The 14,953-nt window shown below is 36.6% G+C and overlaps 1 pseudogene; it reads right to left on the bottom strand.

Annotated features, from left to right (window-relative positions):
* Positions 1–493: 493 nt before the first annotated feature.
* LOC101100372 lies at positions 494–1,831 on the bottom strand (annotated as a pseudogene).
* Positions 1,832–14,953: the final 13,122 nt, after the last annotated feature.

Below are 14,953 nucleotides of genomic sequence, written 5' to 3'. Positions count from 1 at the left end.
ATTTGTTTTTAAAATCCACTTAGATTTTTTTAAATATGAAATTTATTGTCAAATTGGTTTCCATACAACACCCAGTGCTCATCCCAACAGGTGCCCTCCTCAATACCCATCACCCACCCCCCCTCCCTCCCACCCCCATCAACCCTCAGTTTGTTCTCAGTTTTTAAGAGTCTCTTATGCTTTGGCTCCCTCCCTCTCTAACCTTTTTTTTTCCTTCCCCTCCCCCATGGTCTTCTGTTAAGTTTATCAGGATCCACATAAGAAAATTCACTTAGATTTTTATCTTGGTGCTGGTGTTTCAATTAACACTGTGCTAAAAGAAAAAAAAAACGACAACACTACAAGTTTGTCCACAATAGTCAAATCTCTTATTTGTAAAATCTTCCAAATAAACCCAGTAAACAATTTCCATTTCCAATGTTTTAACTGAGAGTTGAATCTAACAAAATTATTTAACCAATTTCAACTAAAATTGAGCTGAGGACAGCTATATTTAAAGCCCTTCAAACCAAAGACAATCATCCCCAAACATAGAATACCAACATTTCCATCCAAGATAGAAAAATGAGCATCCAAAATAAAGACAACCACAAGATTGATTATGTAACCAATCAAAAACCAATTCTATGCTATCTGAGCTAGTAAGTACCGGAAGATTGATGTTTCTTCCTCCGTTATTATTGGTGGATCCTAGAGTCACAACTTCAATATCTGCTAGCAACTAATCAGTCATTTATTTTCCACTTACAAAACTGCACCATTTGTATAATGCACACTGCTTGATCATGCTGCAGAGGGTCATATCCATTCTATTTTTCTGCACACACTCCTATACTGTCTCCTTTGTCTGGTTATCCTCAGTTTTAACTCTGAATGTCAATGTCTGCCCACAGAAATAAGTTGGAGCACTGGAGCAGAGGATATCTGAGGATTCACAATCATTCTGGAGGGCTATATTTTTTCAATTCCTCAGTCTGTACCCCTCAAAGCCAGCTGTGCACTCATGAGGCACCAATGGAGAGTGACCCATTTGGAGGATGCCCCAAGGACTCCACTCCTGTTGGCCATCTCTTCAGGCAAAGACTCTGAACTGATAATCAATGTTGGGGTCTATGTGCAATACTATGAGCTCAGTTTCAGAGTCTACAGATATGTCCTCAAAATGATTTGAAGTGCATTTGTGGAACTGAAGACTGTAATTTGAGCGGCAAAGTTATCATCGACCTTACACCACTGAAAAATGATGCTTCCACATTTCTCTATTAGTTTTTCTATCTGTACTGGTGGGCAAGATGCTACTGTTCTGTACTTGAAAATGAGGTCTTTCACTTTGTTCAGAATTGAGTCATGTAACTGAGCCGGTAAACAAGACACATCAACCAGTAAAGGCACTTCTGTTAAACTGACCAACTGAATGTGTGAGGACTTTTTGTAAAGTTTCATAGTTTTTCATTCTGTTTTCCTACACCACCTAGAAGGGTGATCTCCCCTTCTTGGACTAAGTCTTCTTCAGTGTTAACTCCATGCTTTATGAACTTCTGAACTTCTAGCAGTCATCTAGTGGTTTAATGGTCTCGTGTTAAATGGTGTCCACCTCTTGCAAAAGGGTCACCAATCACTTATCCAGGAGCTTCCCAAGGGTTACCTTTAAATCATTAAAATGCTGTTTGAGGCCATCTCTTGTCTGTGATGCACTTTCTTTGGTCTGTTTCCGGGCCTCTTGCAACCCCTGTAAGCATCTGGCCCAGCTCCCACCGTACCTCTGCCTCTGAGCCAGCTGCATGTTCTAATGGGCCTTCTGCAGCAGCAGCTCAGGTTCCAGCTCCATTGCTCCCTCATCCCACCACGTGGCCTGCAACTGTGGGCACGGTTCCCCACAATAGTGTCCTTTCATTTTAACCTAAGTGACACTTTCTGGCATTTCTTATAGGGATAACACATGATAATAATCTCCTGAGTTTTTTTTTTTTAAATCGGTAATATCTTTATTTATCTATCTAATTTATGATGTTCTGCTGGATATAGAATTCTTGGCTAGCAGCTATTTTTCTTCTTTCAGCACTTTAAATATGTCATCCCATATTTAGGCTTTTTACAGAGAAATTGGCTGATAATCTTGTTGAGGATACCTTTTACATGAAGAGTTACTTTTCTTGCTGCTTTTAAGATTTTCTTTGTCTTTATCTTTTGACAGTTTGAGTATAATATGTCGCCCTATGGGTCAATTTGAGTTTATCTTATTTGATAAACTCTAAGATTTATAGATTTAAATCTTTAGTGAAATATAGCATAATTTTAGTTGTTATTTCTCCAAATGTTGTTTTTCCCCTTTCTCTTCTTTTTCATTTTGGACCCCTGTAATGCATACCTTTTCCTCTTGATGATATCCACAGGTCCTCCAGGCTCTGTTAAATTTTCTTGATTTTTTTATTTCTGTTCTTCAGACTTAATAATTTCAGCCATTATATTTTCAAGTCCACTGATTTTTTCTTCTTGCTCAAATATTTTTCCAAAGATTTTTATTAACCTTTTTCTTTTAGTTATTTTGCTTTCCAGTTCAAGAGTTTCTATTTTATTCCTTTTATACTATTATTACATTCTGATATTCTCATTTTGTTCACAAATTCTCTATTTCCTTTACTTCTTTATATTTCCACTAGCATTTGTGCTTGAGAATTTTTTCACCTTATTGTACATTGATAAAGAAAATGTGATATATATATATGTGTAAATACATCATAGAGATGTAATGTACAGCATCGTGATGGTAATGAATGATACTGTATTGCATATTTGAAAGTTAGTAGGATAGTGAATCCTAAAATTCCTCCTCAAAAAGAAACAACAATGCATCTATGTATGAATGAGCCACATTTTACTGTTTCTTTGTATGCTTTGTGATTTTTTACTGAAAACTGGGCATTGTAATATTATAAAATGATATATCTTTAATTCAGATTGTCTACCTTTCCTAGAGTTTGCTTTTTGGTGAAGTTTGTATTAGTACTTTTATTTAGTGGCTTTGTCACATTTTTGTTTTTGTTAAGACTATTCCTTGTTGTGTGCCATCGCTGCAGTCTCTGTTCTTTAGCTTGCATTGAGCTAGTATATCAATGGAGACTTTCTTAAATGTCAGGAGCTAAAAATCAAACAAATAACACCATTTATCCTCGTCTGTAGACTGGCATTGTACTTGGGCACTCCTTCAACACTTAACTAGGCTTACTTTTAAAGTAGAAATCAGACTGCTGTGAAAGCTTAGGGTCTTCTCAGGTGTTTTCTGAGCATGTCTTTTGCTCTGGATTTGGACATAACACTTGAAATTCCCCTATATATTAACTGTTGCTTTCAAATATCTTATTTTCCCAAAGAAACTCTCTCCAGCTCTTGTATATGGGCCTTAAGTGGTCTAGTGAATGTTTCAATTATAATTTTTTCCCCAGATATTTGTGGTTTGTAAGTTCAGTTTGCACTATTTTTGAGATTTGGCCACTCCTTTGCAGGCCTGACATACAAGTTAGAAATAACAGATACAAGTACCCTGTATCAATCTTTTAAATAGCTTCCAGACAGGTTAGAGCAGATATACATACTAATTTGCACATAAGGTCTCCTTTGCTCCTTCTGGAACCAGAAATCATGATCTCAATCTGGGAGTATTGGTTTTCCTTTTCAAGACTACTACTGTGTGAGGGTGAGAAGTAAGTAGTAAGGACCAGTAAACATTCACCACATCTGGTGCCTGGGTGGCTCAGTCAGTTAAGCATCCAACTTCAGTTCAGGTCATGATCTCATGGTCCATGAGTTTGAGCCCCAAGTCCGGCTCTGTGCTGGCAGCTTAGAGCCTGGAACCTGCTTCAGATTCTGTGTCTCCCTCTTCCTCTGCCCCTCCCCCACTCTCTCTCTCTGTTTCTCATAAATGAATAAATTTTAAAATGATTCACCACATCTTCTTACCATTTTGAATTTATCTCTGTCTTGATTCATCATTCAATTGGTTGCTGTAAACCTTTGACTATTTTCCAGTTTTTTAACAAAGTTGTTTCTGACAGTTTCAATATTTTTGTGGGGAGATATGAGCTTAGAGCTGCCTCCTTGTACCCCCTCCATTTATATGTCAAAAACTAATTTTTAATGTTAGATGAAATATGGAAAGTAAAGGATATTCTGATGAGGTATTAGACAAAAGTAAAGAACTTGGTTTTTAGATACTGGAGGAAAGGCTTTCCTTGTTATAAAGTGGCAAAGGATTTAGCTAAATTGTGTGCATATTCTAGTGTTTATAGAAGGCATAATTTGCAAGTGATGATACTGGATATTTAGCTGAACTTATCTCTAAGAATATTGTTGAAGGACACTCTGGCCTTACTACTTATAGTAAACCACAAGAACAGAGAAATGACTTAATGACAGAATTGTTAAGCAAAAAGGAAACAGTTTAAGATTTTTAAAAATTGTCAGTCTAACCATATTGCAAAAATGGACAGCACTTAAGTTGAGGCCAACCCACTTGTTAGAGTAGGAAATTAGTATGGGTCATCCATGTCAACAGTATACAGGTGCTCTTATTCATGACAATGGAAGAATAACCCCAATGGTTATTTAGAGATTTTCAGGGCTGCCACTCTTATAAGGTCCCAGGTTCAGAGCCCCAGAGAGCATGGATACCTCTTCCTAGGTTTCAAAAGATGGGACTGCCTGATAGACTCTCAGGTGCAGGACACAAAACCAGGAGAGCCGTGGATGTCGGACTTCAGCCCAGAAGAATCATGCACCTGGGTCAGAGAGCCACCTTGAAGGCAGGGCCAGCAGAGAACATCCACAGTGATGGAACCTCAGAAGAAAACCACTGTAAGGCAGTTCCTCTAAGCCATGGGGGTGAAACTGTCACCCCAGTGGGTCTAGAATTCAAAGCATCCAGCCAAAGATGCCTCTTTCTTTCTTTCTTTCTTTCTTTCTTTCTTTCTTTCTTTCTTTTTCTTTCTGGTGTTTATCTTTGAGACAGAGAGAGACAGAGCATGAGCGGGGGAGCAGCAGAGAGAGAGGGAGACAGAATCTGAAGTAGGCTCTGGGCTGTCAGTACAGAACCCAATGAGGGGCTCCAACTCATGAACCATGAGATCATGACCTGAGCCAAAGTCAGACACTTAACTGACTGAGCCACTCAGATGCCCCAAATTATTCTTGAACCTTAAATTCTAATGAGGTTTTCCCCATTAGACAGACATTGGACTACTACTTGGAAACTGTCACTTCTTCTTTCTTATCTCTCTCTTTTGTAATGGGGATGTCTAACCTATGCCAGTGCCACCGTTGTATTTTGTAAACACATAACATGTTTAGTTTCACAGTTTCACAGCTGGAGAGAAATTTGCCTGAAGATGAATTATACCCTGTGACTCACCAATATATGATTAATATGATAGTTAGATGAGACCTTGGACATAGGCTTTAAGGTTAATACTGGAATGGTTAAGACTTCTGGGGTTATTGAAATAAAAGAAGTGTATTTTGCATGAGAGGAGGACATGAACTTTGGAGAGGCAGTGTCCCTCAAAATTCATATGTTGAAACCTAATTCCCACTATGATGGTATTGGGAAGTGTGGCCTTTGGGAGGTGATTAGGTCATAAAGGTGGGGTGAGCCCTCATAAATGGGATTAGTGCCTTTATAAAAGAGACCTCAGAGATTTCCTCCCCTCCACCATGTGAAGATAGAGTGTAAACATAATTTGCTATGAACCAGAAAGTGAGCCCTCACAAGACAGTGAGTCTGCTGACACCCTGACCTTGAATTTAGCCTTTAGAATTGTGAAAAATAAATATTTGTTGTTTAACCCACCCAGTCTATGAAATTTTTGTTATAGAAGCCCAAATGGTCTAAGATACTACTCTACCATTTTGCTGAGGTCACTCCCCTACAACAGAAGTTATTTTTAATGATCACTTTTATTTTAAAACTTACCTAAGTAATACATGGATGCATTATTTCTTTCTGGTTTTAATTTTATTTGATATTTATCTGATTACTGGCTTACTGATTTTCTTATGCCTCTTTCCAAAAGGGATAAGGAAAGAGGGTGCATAAAGAATTGGAAATGGGTTTTCTGTCCCTGTCCATCAGATTAAGCCATTAATCACACACAGCTAGCTATGTGAGTATAGTAAACTAACATTTCCCTCTGGCACTACCCCATACTACATGGCACCTATATTTATTGCATATAGGATTACTCCCCTGGGAAATCAGGTCAATCAAGTATTTACTTAATACCTACTATATGCTTTAGTGATTCTCTTTGGGCCTTTCTTTGCAGTAACCAGTATAAATTTAAGCAAGCTTGGGATTATTTGAGTCATTGTTGCAAATAACTTTGGTAACTTTCCCATTATTTTCATATGCATTTGGGTTTCTTCATGACAATTTTGATGTAATATTTTGCCTTATATAAAACAACACGAGGTGGAAATTATTAATTAATCAGGAATCTGAGACCATTAGTCATTGTTATCATCTTTGTGTTTTTTTAGCTTCCTTATTTTATTTTATTTTTTAATATGAAATTTATTGTCAAATTGGTTTCCATACAACACCCAGTGCTCATCCCAACAGGTGCCCTTCTCAATACCCATCACCCACCCACCCCTCCCTCCCTCCCTCCCCCCATAAACCCTCAGTTTGTTCTCAGTTTTTAGGAGTCTCTTATGTTTTGGCTTCCTCCCTCTCTAACCATTTTTTTCCTTCCCCTCCCCCATGGTCTTCTGTTAAGTTTCTCAGGATCCACATAAGAGTGAAAACATATGGAATCTGTCCTTCTCTGTATGACTTATCATTGTTATCATCTTTGGAACAAAGCTGCTCATGAGAATGATATAAAGACAACTAATTTGTTTTTGCTGAATTTTGGCTAAATTGCATCCAGAAGAACTTTGCAAACTTTTAAACCAATATCTTCTGAACATGTTTATATATAAATTTATCCAAATTAGTTGTGTAAATTTGCTTGTAATCTGTATAAGTCATAATGCAGATTACTTAGCTGACATAACAATACCCAAAATAAAATGTAATAGTCTAAGTCATCCAAGGCCTGTGTGGTGACTCTATAGTAACAGGGACCTAGCTCTTTCTACCTTGCTCTGATGTTTAAGTATTCAACTTTGAAGTTGTAGTGTGAAAACAACCATAGACAATATGTAAATAAATTATTGTGGCTGTGTTCCTTAAAAAATTAATTTTGGATATTGCAATTTTAATTTCATATAATTTTGATATGTTATGAAATATTATTCTTTAAATGTTTTCAATCACTTAAAATGTAAACATCATTCTTACCTTTCTGGTCATGCACTGATTGAACACCAGATTTGGCCATTGAACTGATGTTTATTGACATATGCTTAGTACATTAGAATTTCCCAACCTTAGTCAGGTTGGATTCCAATTTTTGTTGTGAATATCCTTGCTCCATATCACTAAGGGATCTGTCATTGTTTTCTAAGGACATTACAATCCTACAAGCTTCACAATACAATAATTGCACAAGATTTCCCTACCTTAAATACCTTCATGAGATAGTGTCCATGCATTTAAGCTGAGGATGTAGTAATGTGTTGGTTTACCTTTTAACTTTCTCAATCTTTCCTATCTTTTATTTTTCATTTCAATCAATATTTATACAGTACTTATGGGCAAGGCATTATTATAAGTATATTATGTATGTTAATTACTCACAAAAAACTTATTAAATAGGCACAATTATAATCTGTATCTTACATATGAGGAAATTGAGGCTCAGAAAGATTAAGTAACTTGATCTAATAGCACAGCTACTAAGTAGTAGAGCTGGGATCCACATCTAAGCCACCTGGATCCAAAGTCTTTTTTGTATTTCAAAACTTAGTATGTTTTTTCACACTAAAAATAAAGGAGAAAAACTCTTTTCCAAACCCTGCAATCTTTATGCCAACCACACAAGACACTTCCCTCTTGTGCAGATAAATTAGCATTACCAGTATTCTTGGACAGCTTAGGACTGCTGATTAAAGTACTCTTATGCCACATTGGTGAGGACATTCAGAGACCTGGTTAAGTTTCACCCTCACAAAGTTAAATAATTAAATTAAATTAAATTAAATTAAATTAAAGGTTCTAAATTTTCTTTTTTTTTTAATTTTTTAATGCTTATTTTTGAGAGAGAGAGAGAGAGAGACAGAGTGCGAGCGAGGGAGGAACAGAAGAGAGGGAGACACAGAATCCGAAGCCGGCTCCAGGCTCTGAGGTGTCAGCACAGAGCCCAACGCGGGGCTCAAACTCACGAACTGTGAGACCATGACCTGAGCTGAAGTCGGACACTCAACCGACTGAGCCACCCAGGCTCCCCATGGTTCTAAATTTTCTTAATCTGATCTATGTGCTCCAAATCTGTTTGGCTCCACATGCTATGCTTTTTCTTCTGAAATGGTGTTCAGTTGAACAAAAAAGAAGGGTTTTGATTTCCAGATTTTATTTAAATAAATGAATGAGCAAAAACCTTTCAGAAAGAAGCTTTGTTAAAGAGAAAATAGAATAGGGTGTTAAGAGGATATGACTGAGAGTGACTACAGTGATTGTATAGGGTTAGAAGATTAGGGAGAAGCCCTGACTAGATGACATTTCAATCAAGACACAAATGTCAAAACGGAGTTAACTTTTCAAAGGTATAGAGACAGATGTTTCTTTTTTTAAGTTTATTTATTTTGAGATAAAGGGAAAGGGAAAGAGGCAGAAAGAGAAGGACAGAGAGGATCCCAAGCAGGTTCTGTACTGTCAACATGGAGCCTGACGTGGGGCTTGATCCCACAAACTGTGAGACATGACCTGAGCCAAAATCAAGAATCAGAGGCTTAACCGACTGAGACACCCAGGCACCCCTAGAGACAGATGTTTCAGGCAGAGGGAATAATAAGTGAAAAAGTCCTAAAGCAAGAATTAGTTTGTGTGGTTGAAACAGGTTGTTTCACCTTTGTCAATAAAAAAGTGTAAATATATAAAGTGTTTTTTACATAATATATATAATATATAATATAATATAATATATAATGTATAATATATAAAATATAAACATATATACATATATGTTTATAAACATATACATATACATATACATATGTTTATAAACATATAAAATGTTATATATACATATATATGTATATATAATATGTAACATGCATTCCTGTACTTTTATATTATTACATTTTAAAACATACACAAACACTAAAAGTGATGAGATGAAAATTAAATAAAAATATATTTTAAAGTGCATATGATGGGGCACCTGGGTGGCTCAGTTCAGTTAAGTGTCCGACTTTGGCTCAGGTCATGATCTTGCCATTCCCTAGTTCAAGCCCCACGTTGGGCTCTGTGCTAACAGCTCAGAGCCTGGAGCCTGCTTCAGATCCTGTGTCTCCCTTTTGCTCTCTACCCCTCCCCTGCTCATGCTTTCTCTCTCAAAAATAATAAATTAAACATTAAGAAATAATAAAATAAAAAGTGCATGTGCATGTATATCTTCTAGCATATGTGTACTACCTGCTTTTGTAATTATAAATTTGATTTATAGTATTAATAATTAAATACACCATAAATCCTAGAATCATGCTGTCCAATAAAAACATGTGAGCCACACTTGCAATTTTAGATTTTCTAGGAGTCATATGAAAAAAGTGAATAAGTAAATAAATAAAATTAATTTTAATAACATATTTTATTTAATCTACTATATGTAATGTATTATTCCAACCTGTAACCACTGTTATAAAAAGAATTCATAAATGAAATGTTTTATGTCTCTTTTTGTACTTAGCCTAAGAAATCTGGTATATTTTTTATATTTACAGCCCATCTCAATTTGGGCTAGTCACATTTCAAGTGCTCAATCATCCATCACCTCTGTACATTGCCCACCTCAAGGGCTAATTTTCTTATTAAAGTCCCTGAGAAATTCCTATCCCTCTTTCTAATCATCACATTAACTAACTTAGACCCTACTTCTTTTGAGCCTATGACAGAAGCCTTCTTATCTTAGGAGAGCATTTTGTCTTTATCTGCCCTGATCTTCCTTATAAAATGATTGTCACTATGCTCCAAAGAGAGGGGAATAAAAAGTTGGAGACAGAGGTGCCATGTTTGAAAAATTTAAGATCGTTATGAAGGAATGGTCAGGGTTGCTTCATATAGGAATGTCCCTATATTAGAATGTTCAGGACACATCTGTTACGTGTTTATAGAGCACCATAAGCTTTTGAGAAGGGAAATATGGGCTGTATCAACATCCCTAAACTGTTCTAAAGATCTGATTTTTAAAAATATTTGTGATCTTACTATATGCCAGACATGACATATTTGCATCACATGTAAGGGCCTTCTTGTACTCCTCTCAACTTAGGAATGAAGATGGCTGGACATTTTGTGTTTGCTTAAAGTTTTAACAGAGAAAACCAGAAATGGAACTCATAAAAACATATTTGTATAAGTGAGGATGCTTACCTGATTTTACCCACCTGCAGTACCAAATATTGATTTTAATACCCATATGGGGCCCATCTGGTGCTGGTGGAATTGGTCAATCTGGACTTTATGACAAAAAGTGATAAAGTCCTGTGAATGACAAAAGGCTTTGTTGAAGCCACAGCAATGAACTCAATAAAAGGTTTCATCATGTGGTTCCTATTACTAAGGATGGCTAACAGTTCTGTTCCAGTACATTTTGACTCTTTGTGTCCCAAATTTTACTTATTTAACAACTATAGGACTTCCCACTTGCCAGACATTATTTTAAATGCCTTATAAATATTCATTTTTTAATTTAATCCTTACAACAAAGAAACTGAGACACAGAGAGTTTAACTAACTTGCTGAAGATCTCATAGCCTAGTGAAGAGCAGAACTGGATTCTAACCAAGGTAGCTTGGCTTCAGAGTCTCTGAGCTTACAATTTTTGCAAAGTCTAAGTCTCCTAATTTCTAATATGCATGTTTTTCTTCTGTATTTCATCCCTCAGGGATTTTATTTTATGACCAGTCACAAAGGTTCTCTGTTAACTCTGACACATGTGCAACATACACTAGCTCTTTCTGACAGAAGTGCTCAGACTATCAGGTTCTCCTAGGCCCCTGATAATAACAGAGGGCTTTTTAAAATCCTTCATATGAAGATTATTTCTGCTTGAAGTCTGAACTAACATTTGCTCATTGTCATGACCCTTTTTATAAAACATTACATATTTCTTTTTTAAAAAAATTTTAATGTTTATTCATTTATCAGACATGGAGAGAGACAGAGTATGAGCAGGGGAGGGGCAGAGAAAAAGAGGGAGACACAGAAGCGGAAGCAGGCTCCAGGCTCTGAACTGTCAGCACAGAGCCTGATGCGGAGCTCGAACCCACGGACGGTGAGATCATGACCTGAGCTGAGGTCAAAAGGTTAACCAACTGAGCCACCCAGGCACCCCAAAACATTACATATTTCTAAAGCTACAGAAGTTGCTGTAAGCATAAGGTTTTTCTGTATACATAATCCATTTGTATTTATTTCATAATTATTTATTTTTGCTTTGTTGATGTAATTACAAAAATAACACATACTCATTCTAAGAATCCTAACAATGCAGAGCTGTGCATTGGTAAAAAGTCTCCAATTCCTTCCATTCTTTATATTTCCCAACTTACTGCCATAGCAATAGACACAACTTTCAGCAGGCCAGTCTACATTTCACTCATCATGGCTAAGCTTTCCTTCAGAGAAGCCCTCCCCTGGTTTCTTGAGGTGGTTACCTTCAGGAGGAAGGAACCGTTGCCAGGGAAACGAGGTCACGTGGGAACCTCTGAACCCAAACTAGGTGCAGGTAACCTGACTTGAGCTGGGGTCTGCGCTACCGGTGGGTGCTGTGGGAGCAGAGTGCTGATGGCAGGAAGTGGACAGCCTTGGTGAAGGCTCTGGACAGGCTGCCTGTATGGGCTGGAAGGTTTGGATCCTGGGGCTGAGGGCGCAGACCTTGGTGAAGTGGCGAGTGGCAGGCAATGGAATGAAGGCGACTGCGGGGTAAGTTGGATTTGAACAGCTGGTGGGAGTCAGGAAGGGAAGATAAGCTCAGACTCAGATCTTTATGGTTTACTTTTTTCCGGAGTGACATTGACCTTACCAGGGAGTCACTATGGGTGGGAGTGGAGGTGGGAGAATGAAGATTGGTACAAGGAACGGGACCAGCAGGTGAGGGGATCCAGAGACAATAATCTAGTCCTATTTTGTTGTTCCTCTCTCACTCCCTTTATTGTTGCTACAGAACCCAAATTCTAATGAAAGCAATTTGGCTCCTGAGCCAGTTCTCTGTTAACCTTCTTGTCAGGTACAAAGAACATGTTAAAATATGGGAAAATGGACAAAGAATCAGAAGAACCTTTTCACACATGGCCAGTAGACATTTGAAAAGTCACTTAACCAATAAACACATATGGAATACAAAACAAGATGGCATATTAAGAATGACAAGGGCAGAAAAAGATTGTTTCTGTCTAATGCTGTGCAGGGTTTGGGAAAACTAGCACTCAATTACAGTGTTGGTAAGAGTGTAAATTAGCAAAACAATTTATTGATGGCAATTTGGCTTATGTAACAACTTGGAAACCTGTTACTCTTGACCTTGAAATTCTTATAGGAATTCATCCAACACCATTACTAATAAAAATACAAATACATACTCATACATGCACATATAATGCATTTATTATAGCATTATTTATAATGACAATGGGGTATATCTGAACACTGAATATTTGATGATATTCAAATATTTGATGACTATTTTTGTATGTGATAATAGTACATGGTTATGTTTTAAAAGAATCTTTGTCTTAGGGATTCATTCAGAATAATGACACGGAGAATAATTTGGTATCTGTGATTTGCCTGAATAATTAATGTTGGCTAATGGGTTAAGAAAAAAATAAATTGATAATTGTTGAAGCTGGGTGATTGGAACATGGAAAGTTCATTGTTAGCACTCTGTCTACTTTTGTATGAGTTCAGAATTTGTCATAAGTTAGGAAAAAATAATTCAAGTTAAAAAACTGTAAAATTATGGAAGAATGTAATAAAAATAATTTTGAAATTCCCTGTCAGACTTGCTGGGTAATGATCCCATCTCTGCCATTTACTAGCTGTCAAATGTTGGGCAGGATTTTTAAATTCTCTGAGTCTCAGTGTCCCCTTTTATGAAATGAGAATAATACTGTGTATTATCAAATCCAGTCAATAGTAAGACACAGTATTATTTTTGTTCCACCATGGAGGAAAAAACACTTCCAAATATACTCATGCACATCTTGAATTCAGAGCTGATAAAGAATGAAAATATGAAAATATATGAATCTTAGAATTAACAAAATATAGTAGTAACTAATATATATAGGGTATTTTGACAAGTAAAAAAGATTAATAACTGTCAAATGTATGGCACATAGGTATTCACTGAATATGAGTTATCACTATTCATTCCATCTTCATCATAAGAGTGCTACCTAAGAGTGTTTATGTAGTCATCTTCATGCATTTTTCTCCCATTTAAGCAAGAAGGGCAAATTATCTGGATCTTGTTTGGGGTTTAATAGCCATTACTTTTTGGTAGTGGATTTGTTTTGCAATATTCTAAATTGATAATGTATGAACATGTCATTGCAGCATGGTTGATAATGGGGAAAAATGGTAATAGTCTAAGTGCCCACCAACAGGAAATGGGCTAATACATTATGGAGATTACTCTCTAAGATATTCACATATGAAATTTTGGGAAAGAATGAGGGATACCTAGATGTACTAATATGGAAAGATTCCTCTGTTACAATGATTAGTAAAGAAAGCAAATTATTGAATAAAATATATAGTTCAAGTAGGAAAAAGTTTATTTTCTTTATACATGTCTATATGTGTGTGTGTGTGTGTGTGTGTGTGTTTGTGCATATAGATAGGCTCCAAATTGTTAACATGGTTGCCTCTGAGGGGTGGGATTTGGTGAAATGAGACTTTTACTTTTCCCCCTATATATTTGATATTGTTTGATTTTTATACTGTGTATTACTTTTGTAATCAAAAAGGGGGGATGGGCTAAATGGGTGCATTAAGGAATATTCTCTGGAAATCATTGTTGCACTATATGCAAACTAACTTGGATGTAAAATAAAAAATAAAATTAAATTTAAAAAAAACATTGCAGTGAACACTATATGTGTGTGTGTGTATACATATACATATATATATAATTTTGAAAAGTCAAACATGAATTTTTTTTTGGTTTTTATTTTTTTATTTTTTATTTTTTTTCAATATGTGAACTTTATTGTCAAAATGGTTTCCATACAACACCCAGTGCTCATCCCAAATGGTGCCCTCCTCAATACCCATCACCCACCTTCCCCTCCCTCCCACCCCCCATCAACCCTCAGTTTGTTCTCAGGATTTGACAGTCTCTTATGCTTTGGCTCTCTCCCACTCTAACCTCTTTTTTTTTCCTTCCCCTCCCCCATGGGTTTCTGTTAAGTTTCTCAGGATCCACATAAGAGTGAAAACATATGGTATCTGTCTTTCTCTGTATGGCTTATTTCACTTAGCATCACACTCTCCAGTTCCATCCATGTTGCTACAAAAGGCCATATTTTGTTCTTTCTCATTGCCCTGTAGTACTCCATTGTGTATATAAATGACAATTTCTTTATCCATTCTTCAGGTGATGGGCATTTAGGCTCTTTCCACAATTTGGCTATTGTTGAGAGTGCTGCTATAAACATTGGAGTACAAGTGCCCTTATGCTTGAGTACTCCTGTATCCCTTGGGTAAATTCCTAGCAGTGCTACTGCTGGGTCATAGGGTAGGTCTATTTTTAATTTTCTGAGGAACCTCCACACTGTTTTCCAGAGTGGC

The sequence above is a fragment of the Felis catus genome, chromosome X (genome assembly GCF_018350175.1).
Source record: "Felis catus isolate Fca126 chromosome X, F.catus_Fca126_mat1.0, whole genome shotgun sequence".
NCBI classification, from domain to species: Eukaryota; Metazoa; Chordata; class Mammalia; order Carnivora; family Felidae; genus Felis; species Felis catus.
Note: the sequence above shows the minus strand (reverse complement) of the source record. Positions and strands in the feature narration are given on the sequence as shown.